We start from the raw sequence: 13,636 nt of genomic DNA, 5'->3' as shown, positions 1-13,636 counted from the left end.
TAAAAATGTTTTGTTGATGATTTTCATTTGTACTCAGTGTCTGAGGCTTCTAGCTTAAGTGTCCAACAATAATCAGCCAGCACTAATGGATTCCAGTTGCCCTGATACCATTTCTCCATGACCATAATGTCCTGGTGAAACCTTTCACCGTGCTCATCACTGACAGTGCCAAGATTTGCAGGGAAGAAGTCCAAATAGGAATGCAGAAAATGAATCTTTAGTGACATGTTGCACTTCATGGTTTTGCATTCTTGAAGCATATTGTCAGCCGGCAGCATGTAGTCTAGTGCTCTGTAGTTGCCAAGAAAATTTTCAACAACATCTTTGAATGCATTCCATGCAATTTTCTCCAGTCCCACAAGAAGTTATTTGAATTGCCTGTCACTGATACCTGTCTGATTTGTGGACCAACAAAAATTACTTCCTTAACCTTGGTATCAGTTGTTCTGACTTCAGTAACAAATATAAGTGATTTTTTTTTAAAAATAGTGCATGATAGGGAAATTTCATGGTGGTTTTCATGATCAGCAGCTCAAAATCTATTAGATACACCCAAAAGAATTCCCGAAGCAAAATCTTTGATGTCCAGTGTAATTTTTTTCCAAGGGTAGGAGAATCTAAAACATGAGGACATAGGTTTAATGTGTGAAGAGAAATATTTTAAAGAAACATTTCCCATTTAACTTCCATTCTCATTTCCCACCTCCCAATTTAACACCAGTTAAAATCACCCTTGAAACATGAACAACTGAATACTACACTGCAAATATTTACCCTACTTGAATATGTGTGCTTCATTCTTCCAAATTATCATCCATCGTCTAACCCCTTTTACTGGTCCACACAGAATTCATTGGCAGATGTCTATGCGTTAATTGAGTTTGATCTTCCCTCTCCCACATTCAAAAATTAGATCCTGCCTTAGCTTTTTAAGTTTTGATTTTAATTTTAAAAATTTGTTTTAAAGGATGCAGTGTACCTTACACTGAATAAATAATGTACTCCATGTTCTTATTGAAAAAGTAAATGCTAGCTATCTTCCCTAATGTGCCATTGCTAATTGACCAATTCAAGACATATCAGAGCAAAGTAAAACTCTGTTGAAAAGATTGCACAAATCTTATCACAAAGTCAATTGCAGTATATGTTATTGCCTTTGCACAAGAACCTTTTGAGTTTTATAGTGACAATATGATACACATCAACTTGAAGATAAACTTAATTTAGCAATGTAACCTTGAGATCCTGATGAAGGCAGCAAACCTGCAGTATGAATCTTACCTCATAAAAGTGCTATATTACCACAGCACAATCTATGGGATTCTAAAAAGGATGGTATAATTTTAAAAAAGGAAGAAAGAAAAATTAGATTTACTTGTCATTTGTATGTTGAAGCATTGAAACATAGAATGAAGTTAGTCTTTTTGGATCAATGTCCAACACAGTCTGAAGATGCACTGGTGACAGCCCACAAGTGTTTCCATGCTTCTGCTGCAAAATTAGCAAGCCCACAATTTACTAACCCTAACCCATACGTCTTTGGAATGTGGGACAAAACTTGAGCAGTCACAGGGAAAATGTACAAACTCCTTACAAGCAGCGGCAGGAATTGAACCCCAATCGGTGAATGTTAGCACTATAAACCTTGTGCTAACAACAATGCCACTGTGCCTCCTACTATTTTAGTGCCGATTGAAAACTGTGAATTCAAATTAATTGAAACACATCAGGACCAGTAGATTTTGGCCCAATTAAGCGGCTGCTCCAATTTTAGATTAAAAGTTTCAAATAAGACAAACTACTACTTAACTACCTGGTGCAGATAATGGACTGCCTTCATAAAATGCTTTTGATGATTGCATCTTCCAAATCTTCATTTTCATGGTACATTCAAGTTGTTTGTCAATAATTTCAAATTCTTCCTAATTCCTAACTTGTTGAAGTAGTGAAATGGTTTCCTTTTCACTCCCAGCCGTTTCTGGCATCTCCAAGCCTGAATGCTTGAAGCTGGAGTGAGCAAAACAGTTCTGAATTATTTTTTGCCAACTATCAATGACAAAAATCACTGCTTTTTGAGCACAAATGCACACTGTTTGGTTGAAGCGTGGTGTAGTGTCTAACAGCCACAAAAGTGCATGTGACCGACTAAATGACACTACCTAGTTAGAAACTTCACAACAGTCTCCTGTCCCAATTAAGCAGCAGAGTGTCCAAAGTAAACGAGAGGAATCCTGGCTATGTTCTTAATCATTTTTATTCTTTGAGAATTTACACAAGTAAGTAGCTGCCCTGATTAATGAATGGCCCAATCACCCAAAATCCATGGTACTTTCTTGTACATAACCCTCATGTATAAAGAGCACTATACTGCAATGTGGCAGAGTTCACACTTCTTTCTGTAGAAGTATGTTTCAGGTTCTGGAGCTAGTCCTTTCCTAGCAATTGCTAAAATTCAATCCTACTGAAAACATTTTAAGCCATCCAAAGAAAAACACATATGAAAAGATCTTAGCAGGCCAGGCAGCATCGATAGGGAGAAGCGCTGTCGACGTTTCGGGGCGAGACCCTTCGTCAGGACTAACTGAAAGGAAAGATAGTAAGAGATTTGAAAGTAGTGGGGGGAGGGGAAGATGCGAAATGATAGCAGAAGACCGGAGGGGGTGGGATGAAGCTAAGAGCTGGAAAGGTGATTGGCGAAAGTGATACAGAGCTGGAGAAGAGAAAGGATCATGGGACAGGAGGCCTCAGGAGAAAGAAAGGGGGGGGGGGAGCACCAGAGGGAGATGGAGAACAGGCAAACAACTAAATATGTCAGGGATGGGGTAAGAAGTGGAGGAGTGGCTTTAACGGAAGTTAGAGAAGTCAATGTTCATGCCATCAGGTTGGAGGCATGGATGCAGACTGGGAGACCGTTTCGCTGAACACCTACGCTCGGTCCACCAGAAAAAGCAGGATCTCCCAGTGGCCACACATTTTAATTCCACATCCCATTCCCATTCTGATATGTCTATCCATGGCCTCCTCTATTGTCAAAATGAATCCAAACTCAGGTTGGAGGAACAACACCTTATATACCAGCTGGGTAGCCTCCAACCTGATAGCATGAACATTGACTTCTCTAACTTCCGTTAATGCCCCTCCTCCCCTTCTTACCCCATCCCTGACATATTTAGTTGTTTGCCTGTTCTCCATCTCTCTCTGGTGCTCCCCCCCCCCTTTCTTTCTCCTGAGGCCTCCCGTCCCATGATCCTTTCCCTTCTCCAGCTCTGTATCACTTTCGCCAATCACCTTTCCAGCTCTTAGCTTCATCCCACCCCCTCCAGTCTTCTCCTATCATTTCACATTTCCCCCTCCCCCCACTACTTTCAAATCTCTTACTATCTTTCCTTTCGGTTAGTCCTGACGAAGGGTCTCGGCCCGAAACGTCAACAGCGCTTCTCCCTATCGATGCTGCCTGGCCTGCTGTGTTCCACCAGCATTTTGTGTGTGTTGTTATTTGAATTTCCAGCATCTGCAGATTTCCTCGTGTTTGCGCTATGAAATGATCTTGTTTGCAACAATTACAGTGTCTATAAAAAGTATTCACCCACCTTGGAAATTTTTATGTTTTATTGTTTTACAACATTGAAACACTGTGGAGTTAATTTAGCTTTTTTGACACTGATCAACTGAAAAACACACTTTCATGTCAAAGTGAAAAATGATCAGGTGTTGTGCAGTCTCTCCCATCTCAGCCACTGAAGCTTGTAACTCCTCCACAGTTGTCATAGGTCTCTTGGTGGCCTCCCTCACTAGTCCCCTTCTTGTATGGTTACTCAGTTTTTGAGGACAGCCTGCTCTAGGCCGATTTACAGCTCTGCCATATTCTTTCCATTTCTTGATGATTGACTTAACTGTACTCCAAAGGATATTCAGTGAATTGGAAATTTTCTTGTATCCATCTCCTTACTTGTGATTTTTAATAACCTTTCGCAGAGTAGCTTTGAGTGTTCTTTTTGCCATGGTGTAGCTTTTGCCAGGGCACTAACTCACCAGCAGTTGGACCTTCTGGATACAAATGTATTTTTACTACAATCAATTGAAACACCTTGAATTTACACAGGTTTATATATAGCTAGGACACCTTAACTTATTACGTGACTTCTAAAACCAATTAGCTGAGCCAGTGATGGTATGGTGTGTCATTTTCAAAGGGGTGAATACTTCTGCAATCAATTCTTTTGTGTTTTATATTTGTAATTATTTTAGATCACTTTGTAGAGATCTTTTTTTCACTTTGACACGGAAGACTCTTTTTCTGTTGATTAGTGTCAAATTGAACCATTGTCTCCAGAGTGAGTAAAATATTAGCTAGTAAGGAAGGGTGAAAGCAGAGAAAGACTTCAGGAGGGAAGAGAAAGAGTTGAGAAAGAAATAGAAGTTTATGGGGAAAACACAAAAGATGCTGGAGGAGATCAGAGGGTCAGTCAGACTCTACAGAGGGAAATGAATGGTCAACATTTTGGTTGGAGACCGTTCATTTGCACTGTGGAACCTTGTCAATCATGGCAATTCAAACTCATTTGGTTTGGATATTGGCCATTCTTGATGACAAAGAGACAAATTTATGGTGAAACACAAGAAACTACAGAATCAAGAATCTAGAGCTACACACAGTATGCTAGAGATCAGTGAATTGAGAAGCTTCAGTGCGAGGAAATTTCGATGTTTCAGGTTGAAATTCTGTATCAGACCTTCAGTTGCTCCAGAGTTATGGGCACACATCAGACAACTCAAAACTGCCGCTGTACCCTATATAACTTCAGTTCTCAACCAAATGTTAACCTGTTCAGCTCCTCCAAGCATACAATATTGAAGAGTTCTTTCCTTTGGAGGAGCCATATTGAGACAACTATAATGACAAAGAAATGCTATCGTGGCTATTGTTTCCCAATTTAGAATGCCGGCTTTCAGAGCAATGACCCAGTCTTCCATCAAATTTCTTCGTACAATTCCCTTATAAAGGTATTAATACTCATGCAGGTCTAAGGCATCTTGTATCTATTTAATTTCATTAATTATTACTGAAGTCTAGTGACTAAGTGGCATACTTTAACAAAGCAGGTGAATTAATAAGCTATAGAAGAGAAATGCTATGTACAATGAACAGTTAATGATAACTTTGTCTCATTGTTCCCAGGAATGGCTAATATCTAAACCAACTGAGTTCAAAAGGTCATGATAGCCAAGAAGTACCAAAGCCTGCAGGTAGCGAGAAACCAAACCAAGCTGAACTGAATATGTCTGGACTTTTTTCATATCTTTGCGATTTGGTGTTTTGTATTCTGCATTTTTCACTCATATTTTTTGCCGTCCGTGCAATTTGTTCTTTTTTTGCGTGTTGAGGGTTTGATAATTTTCTTTAAATGGGTCCAATGGTTTTTCTTTGTTTTGTGCATTTCTGTGGGAAGATGAATCTCAGGGTTGTATACCACAAAAACACTTTGAGAATAATTGTACTTTGAACTTTGAACCGCACTGCTTTAATGCATATCCATCGACCATGACTGAATTTAGGCAAGTCACTGAATTTCCATAATTTGTTAACAGCCCAACTTTAAGTTAAGAACCCTTGCTTTCAAAGATTTGAAAGATTCAAAGTATATTTATGATTGAAATATATATACAGAATACAACTCTAAGATTCATCCTCACGCAGGCAGCCACAAAACAAAGAAATGTCATGAAACACCCAATGAGCGAAACAAAGAACAAATTGCACAAACAGCAAAAAGTAACCAAACAACACATAGAATATCAGACATCAAACCAACAGGCACACAGGTAGGAGGCAATGAGTGGGAATAAAGGGGGCCTTTTCTGGTTGGCAATTAGTGACCAGTGGTGTTCCTCAGGGGTCAGTATTGGGACCATTACTTTTCGCGTTACTTTACTTGTCAGTTACTTAGATAGTGGAATTGATGGCTTTCTGGAAAAGTTTACAGGTGATACGAAGATAGGTGTGGGGTAGGTAGTGCTGAGGAAGCAATGCAATTGCAGCAGAACTTAGACAAATGGAAGAATGGGCAAGAAAAGTGGCAGATGGAATACAGTGTTGGGAAATGTATGATAATGCATTTCAGTAAAATGGGACAATAGTGCAGACTATTATCTAAATGAGAAGAAAATACAAACATCAGAGGTGCAAAGACACATAGAAGTCCTCATGCAAGACTCCCAGAAGGTTAATTCACAGTTTAAGTCTGTGGTAAAGAAGGTAAATACAATGTTGGCATTTATTTCAAGGGGAATAAAATATAAGAATATGGAGATAATGCTGAAGATTTAGAAGACACTAGTCAGGCTGCACTTGGAGTATTGTCAACAGTTTTGGGCCCTTTATCTTAGAAAGGATGTATTGTCATTGGGGAGGGTCCCAAGGAGGTTCACAAGGATGATTCAGGGAATGAAGGTGTTAACATATGAGAAGCATTTGGCAACTTTGGGTCTAGAATTTAGAAGAATGTGTGGGGATTTCATTGAAAACCACCGAAAGTTGAAAGGTGGATGTGGAGAGGATGTTTCCTCGGGGGGGGCGGCAATCCAGACTACAGGAAACAGCCTCAAAGTTTGGAGGGGGGACATTTTAGGACAGAGGTAAGGAGGAATTGTTTTAGCCAGAGAGTAGTGATTCTGTGGAATGCTCTGGCACAGACTGTGGTGGAGGCCAAGTCCATGGGTATAGTCAAAGCAGACATTAATAGATTCTTGACTGGTTGGGGCATCGAGGGATATGGTGAGAAGGCAGATGTATGGGGTAGAATGGGATGTGGGATCAGCCATGATGAAATCGTGGAGTGGACCCAATGGGCTGAATGGCCTAATTCTGCTCCTCTGTCTTACGGTGTTACGGTCTCATGTTTATTTAAATTTAGATTGTAAATTTAGATTTATTCAGCACAGTGTAACCAGCCAATGCAGGGCTATTCTTCATCAAAGCACCCCAGTCTGCATCGATCGCTCTGACCAGACTGCTGAACTGTCAGCAGGACAGTGCTGTTAGTCGCATTGTTCACTGGCACCATCTTGCCAGGGTTTCTTGACTATTAATGCTGGTTTTTGGATAATCCGAGCATCCTTCCTATGCTATGGAACCTGATTGAAGTAAGGCAGGTCAGATTATTGTTCATACCTTAAATTCTTGTCCTAATTGTCAAGACTGTCACGTGTCATTCCCTGTACTCAAGTGTAAAGGAGAACAAAATAATTGTTACTCTGGATCTGATGTAGCACAAAAAAAAAACAAGAAGATAAAGAATGCAACAATACTTTAAAAACTCAATAAATATGAATACCAAAGTGCATTCTTAGTGTGGACCAACAGGCGATACACAAGAGAAAGAAAAAAAACACAGAATCATGCAATTAAAGTGAACAACAACAATCCGAACCAAAAATTGAGCCCTCATATCCAAACTCCGTTTATCAGTTCATCCACATGGTCTCACCTCACCACACACAAGTTGTGGAGGCCTTCAAATCTTAGGATTGATTTTCCTTTTCCACCATTCAGGTTGAAAGGCAGCAGATTCTTTGCCTGTCATTAAGTTGTCCAATTCCTATCTTTTACAATTAAACACAAATAGCCTGAAGTTAAAATTCACCCTAAATTTTCTTGTTAACCTATAGAAACATAGAAAATAGAAAACCTACAGCACAATTCAGGCTCTTCAGCCCACAAAGTTGTGCTGAACATGTCCCTACCTTAGAACTACCTAGGCTTTACCCATAACACTCTATTTTTCTAAGCTCCCTATCGTTTCCGCCTCCACCACTGCCACTGGCAGCCCATTCCACGCACTCACCACTCTTTGCATAAAAAACTTACTCCTGACATCTCCTCTGTACCTACTTCCAAGCACTTTAAAACTATGCCCTCTTGTGCTAGCCATTTCAGCCCTGGGAAAAAGCCTCTGACTATCCACATGGATCAATGCCTCACATCATCTTATAAACCTCTATCAGGTCACCTCTAATCCTCTGTCGCTCCAAGGAGAAAAGGCCGAGTTCACTCAACCTATTCTCATAAGGCATGCTACCCAATCCAGGCAACATCCTTGTAAACAATCCTTGTTCTATGAACATACTTGTTCTAAGAAATATGAATTGAACTATGAATTGCAGAGGGAGAGAGGATTAGCTGGCCTATTGTTTTTGACATAATAAGTAACTGAGATAGTGTCGTTGAGTTTTACAGTACAGAAACAGTCCATTTGGCCACAATGTCAATGCTACTTATTCAATGGAAAATAAACAATGACCAAATATGAAAATGGTATTTGTTTTAAGCAGTATCAAATGAAGCAATCCAGAGATCTTTCTGAGATAAAGCTTTTCTTGTATTTCAACCATTGCATGCAGTTGATAGATTGGAGGCTTCAGCTTTTGGCAGTAGTGAGCCACGTTTGGCCCATGGTAACAAGTGAAATGATAAACCATCGCCATTGAAGAGCGTTCCAACAAAGTTGTCACAATCGCAAAGAGACGAAGTCGTTTAATTCTGATGATCTTGCTTCAATGTATTCAAATTGAAACCTGATAAAGCAGTCCTATGGATGCTGCCTGGCCTACTGAGTTCCTCCAGCATTTTGTGTGCATTGATTGGATTTCCAGCATCAGCCGATTCTCCCTTGTTTCCTATTTTGTGCAGCATGATTGATTCCAGGATGCTCCATTCAGCTGATGACAATATCTCGTGAGGTTATATTCAGTGATCAACTGAATTTCTTTAGTAATGTTTATTTGCTTGCATACAACACTGTCTAGCATTTTGCCTATGGAATTGAATATAAAAAACTGACTACTTAACATCCAAGATAAAGATGGCAGAATCACCCTTGATTTAGGGGTGGCACAGTAGTGTAGTGGTTAGCATAGTGCTAGCGACCAATGTTCACTCTAATTTGTAATGACCAGTATGCGCAAAAATCTTGCGCTGTACAATTTTTTGCCCAGTGACACGTGTGCACCGAATAATTTCTTCAATGAAAACGGGTTAAATAAACCAGTTCTAAAATCTGTCGACAAATCATCACAAACACCATGCTGTCAACGTTGTCCCCATCAGAAACTGCAAAAGGACATGTGATTGTGTCTGACTGAAATGTACTTAACATGTCAATGAAGTAGAGGGTGACAACCCTTTGCATGCAGTTTTAATTCCTTTGTGCATTAGTAGCAAAAGATATATGCATGCACACACGTGCACACCTTTGGGGGAACATTGCTTGCAACCCAGGTTCAATTCCCAAGCTGTAAGTTGAAGGGGTTTGTATGTTCTCCCTGGCATTCCTCCAGGTATTCTGGTTTCCTCCCATATTCCAAAGACACTCCGGTTAGTCGGTTAATTGGTCACATGGGTATAAAAAGACTGTGCAAGCTCATTGGACAGGAATGGCCAGTTATCATGCTCTGTCTCTAAATAAAGTAAAATTACTGTGGCCCATATCAGTGCAAGCATTGCAACTTTTACTTTCATAAGGCCCGATCAATTATTAGTCCTTTGAATTAATTCTAAAACTACTCATATGTTCTACTGTTACATTAAGAAGGGAGCTAAATATTTGACCTTTTACTCAAATCCAATTGCCTAAATTCAGGACTGATATATTGGTAAAGGTCATAACCCAAAGAAACAGTAACCTTGAACTCTGTTCTCTCCTGACTGTAATGTCAGTCCCAAAAGGATCATTCTCTGATTACAAGCCAGAGCCTGTTATGCAATAAGGAGGGTACAGATAAGTGTTCCTGATCAACCACAGTATTGAAATCGCGCTGCTTATTAGAGGAACCTCACCTTGAACTGAATCCGTAGGTCAGTGGCAGGTTCACTTTGGAACAAATTCGGTTAGGTTTTTCCAGCATTTCCACACATTGCTATTTGTCTGCTGGAGCCTGGAAACCTTCAGAGCTGCACGTGCACAAGCTCAAAATATTCTGCCCCTGTCGTAGCTGCTCAGCTGCCCTCAGATGTAGGCTCCCGCATGGAGTCCAAGGGTTGAGCAAGAGCTTGCTGATGACACCCGTGTCTCCAGTTTATACCTGTCAGAAGACCTTAATAACTTAAATTGACTCAAAATGGTTCAGCCCTGAATTATCAGGGTGATTTTTCCAAATGAGAGGGTCTTTTAAGAGACTCCTGGATGGGTGCATGGAACTTAGAAAAATGGAAGGCTCTGAGTAAGCCTAGGTAGTTCTAAGGTAGGGACATGTTCGGCACAGTTTTGTGGGCTGAAGGGCCTGTATTGTGCTGTAGGTTTTCTACGTTTCTACCTTACAGCTATTTTGTTCTTATTATTTATTTCTCAGGGTCTACACATCATTATCAGGGCCTGCATTTATTGCTCATCCCTAACCGCCCTTGAATGGATGGCTTTGCAGAATCAACCACTCAACCGAAGGTGTGGAGTCACTTATAAGGCAGACTAGGCTTCCTGAGTGATAGCTTATTTCTTGCAACAATACAGTAGATTTTGTGATCAGCATCATTAAGACTAGGTGTCTATATTTAAAAAAAAACAGATTATTAACTGAATTTAAATTTCACAGCCACCACGATGAGTTCTGAACTCCTTTCTCCGGATTGTCAGTATAGACAGCCAGATTTTTGGTCTGGTAGCTTAACTGTTGCACACTGGCTTTATGTTATGAAATTTCATTGATCTGAAATGCTAACTCTCTTTTCTGTAGACCTTTCATGACCGGATGGCCATTTCCAATAATTTCTGTTTATATTCAAATTGATAGGATGACAGGAGGTTATGTGATGGATTCCTGAGAAGCGAGTGCCAGAAAAGTGACTTAGACATCTTTTAGAAATGCACGCCATTTCTCTCCCCCTTATAACAGATAGAGGTTCTAAAAATAAAGCCAAGAAAGTCGATCCCATGTTTTTAGGGAAGGAGTGGCTTGATTACTGATGAAATGTTGCCATAAATTTCAGAAAAACAATGCCATAATGTACTGTATTTGGGAGAAAGGTCAAGAAACTGCTGGCACTGGTATTGGTTTTCAGTATCAGATAATGGTGAGTCACCTGCATAGATAAAACAAGATTAAAAATATTTATCTTTGCTTACACTGTGAACAAAAATCAGTTACACATTAATTATAAGTCAGCACTGCTTCAGAAGAAAAGAAGTAATCAGCATTCAAAAGCATTACTGCTGATAATAATGTAGCGATATGAAATATGTACAATAAAATTTAGTGTAAGAACTCAATTTCTACTGATATTAATGTTCTGATTATGTCTGCTCAAGTTAATGACTCGTTAAATATTTTTCTTCCGCAATACTCCGTTTAATAATAGTATGCAGTGGTTTAACTCGGGTGCTCCGATTTCCACCCTCATTCCAAAGGTATGCCTGTTGTTATGTTACTTGGCTGCTGTAACTTACCCCTAGTGTGTGGCTGAGTTGGTAGAATTTGAGGAGAGTTGCATGCAATGTGGAGATTATGAAATGGAATTATTCCAGGAGTAGTTGCATGATGATTGGCATGGATTCAATAGGCCATACGGTCTGTTTCCATGCTCTGAAACTCCATGATTAATATACTGTAAATGTGTGCTTGATGGTTGGCACAGACTTGATGGGCCAAATCTAACTGGGCCTATTATCTAAGAAAGGATGTGCAGGATTTGGACAGGGTCCAGAGGATGACCCCAGGAATGAAAGGGTTAATACATGAGGAGCGTTTGATCGCTGGAGTTTAGAGGAATGGGAGGGGCTCTCATCGAAACCTATTGAACATTGAAGGTCTTAGGTGGAGTGAACGCTGAGAGGATGTTTCCAATAATCAGAGAGTCTAGAACCTGAGGGCACAGCCTCCGTATTGAAGGACATCCCTTTAAAACAGATCTGAGGATGAATTTCTTTAGTCAGATGATGGTGAATCTGTGGAATTCATTGCCACAAACAGCTTTTAAGTCCAAGTCATTGGGTATATTTAAAGCAGAGGTTAATAGTTTCTTGAATTGGTAAGGTCATCAAAGGTGAAGGCAGGAGAATGAGGTTGAGAGTTAAAATGATTGAATGGTGGAGCAGACTCAATGGACAGAATGTACCTATTCTGTTTCTATGTTTTATGGTCAAATAATATGCTTTTGTGCTTCGTCATTCTATGATTCTGTGGTTCAACTGGCATTATGTCAGTAATGAAGTTGTGATGGTCATATCATTTTACCCTCGAACCACACTGGAGCTTCACTTAACTTCATGTGACTACTCTACAGTCCTGACACCATGGAGTGAAGTATTCATTTCCCCATTTTGTCATATGTAACTATTAATCCATCGTTTCATATCAATACATCAAACCCTAACAAATACACGTTCTTTGAAAGTGGCATCACAGGTAGGTAGGGTCGTACAGAGAGTTTTTGGGACATTGCCCTTCATAAATTAACATATTTAGTACAGGATGCTATGTTGAAGTTGTATAGGATGTTGGTGAGGCCTAATTTGGAGAATTATGTCGAGTTCTTCACTCGGATAGTGATGAGAGTGCAGAATGAGTTGTCAGTGAAAGTGGTGGATGTGGATTTGATTTCAGCACTTTAGAGAAATTTCAATAGGTACATGGATGTGAGGGGTATGGAGGGCTCTGGTGCAGGTGTAGTCATTAGGACTAGTCAGATTAATAGTTCAGCACAGACTAAATGGGTTGAGGGACCTGTTTCTGTGCTGTAGTGCTCTATGACGACTCTAGGACTCTGAGAAAAAGCCATTTATTAAAATCCATTAATAAACAGAAGATTTTTTTCAGACAACAAACTTGGAAGTGACATAACATGACAGAAACAATCAAAGACACCTACAGCTAATGTATAGGAGACCTGATTAGTAGGTTTTCAGCTGTCATGAAAATTGGTGAAGTTGCAGTTAGTGAGGAAATTTGTCTAAGTGTACAGGAGGACTTAGATCAGTTGCAAATTTGGTTGAAGAAATAGCAAATGGAGTTTAATTTACACATGTGAGGAGATGTATTTTGGAAAGTCAAATGCAGGAAGGAAGTATGTTGGGCCCCTTAATGGTACAGAGGAAATTTGGGTGCAGTTCCCAAGCTCCACAAAAATGACAACACAATTGGATAGAATGGTGAAGAAGGAAGGTTCTACTGAAGGGTCCCGGCCCAAAATGTCAACTGTACTCTTTTCTATTGATGCAGCTGGGCCTGCTGAGTTCCTCCAGCATTTTGTATGTTGCCGGTACCTTCCATCACTTTTTAACAGAGCAGAAAACCTAGCTCTATATCTTCTTTTTATCTTCAGGCACAAAACCTTCCAGTTTTGTGTTTGAAGAAAGGAGGCAGACTATGGTAAATCTTCTTTAATCTCCAGTATTTAATGCTACCTGTCTATTCTTTGTTTTCCTGTACATTCACCTGAGGCAGGACGGAACAAGGCAGTGTGCTACTCCAGAGAGAGTAGGCAGTGTAACTGCTGCCTGACCGAGCTCTCAGTTTCTGGTGGATTCCACTAGGCCAGCACTTTTGCTAATCTGAGGAGATAAAATGGAATTTAAAAAGTTAATTTCATCCCATAACATATCTTCTCCTGGTTTGTAGATCTTAGCCCTGAGAGAGAGAGAGACCA

This window comes from Hemitrygon akajei, chromosome 17, assembly GCF_048418815.1.
Source record: "Hemitrygon akajei chromosome 17, sHemAka1.3, whole genome shotgun sequence".
NCBI classification, from domain to species: domain Eukaryota; kingdom Metazoa; phylum Chordata; class Chondrichthyes; order Myliobatiformes; family Dasyatidae; genus Hemitrygon; species Hemitrygon akajei.
The sequence above is the reverse complement of the archived record's forward strand: the minus strand, read 5'-3'. Positions refer to the sequence as shown.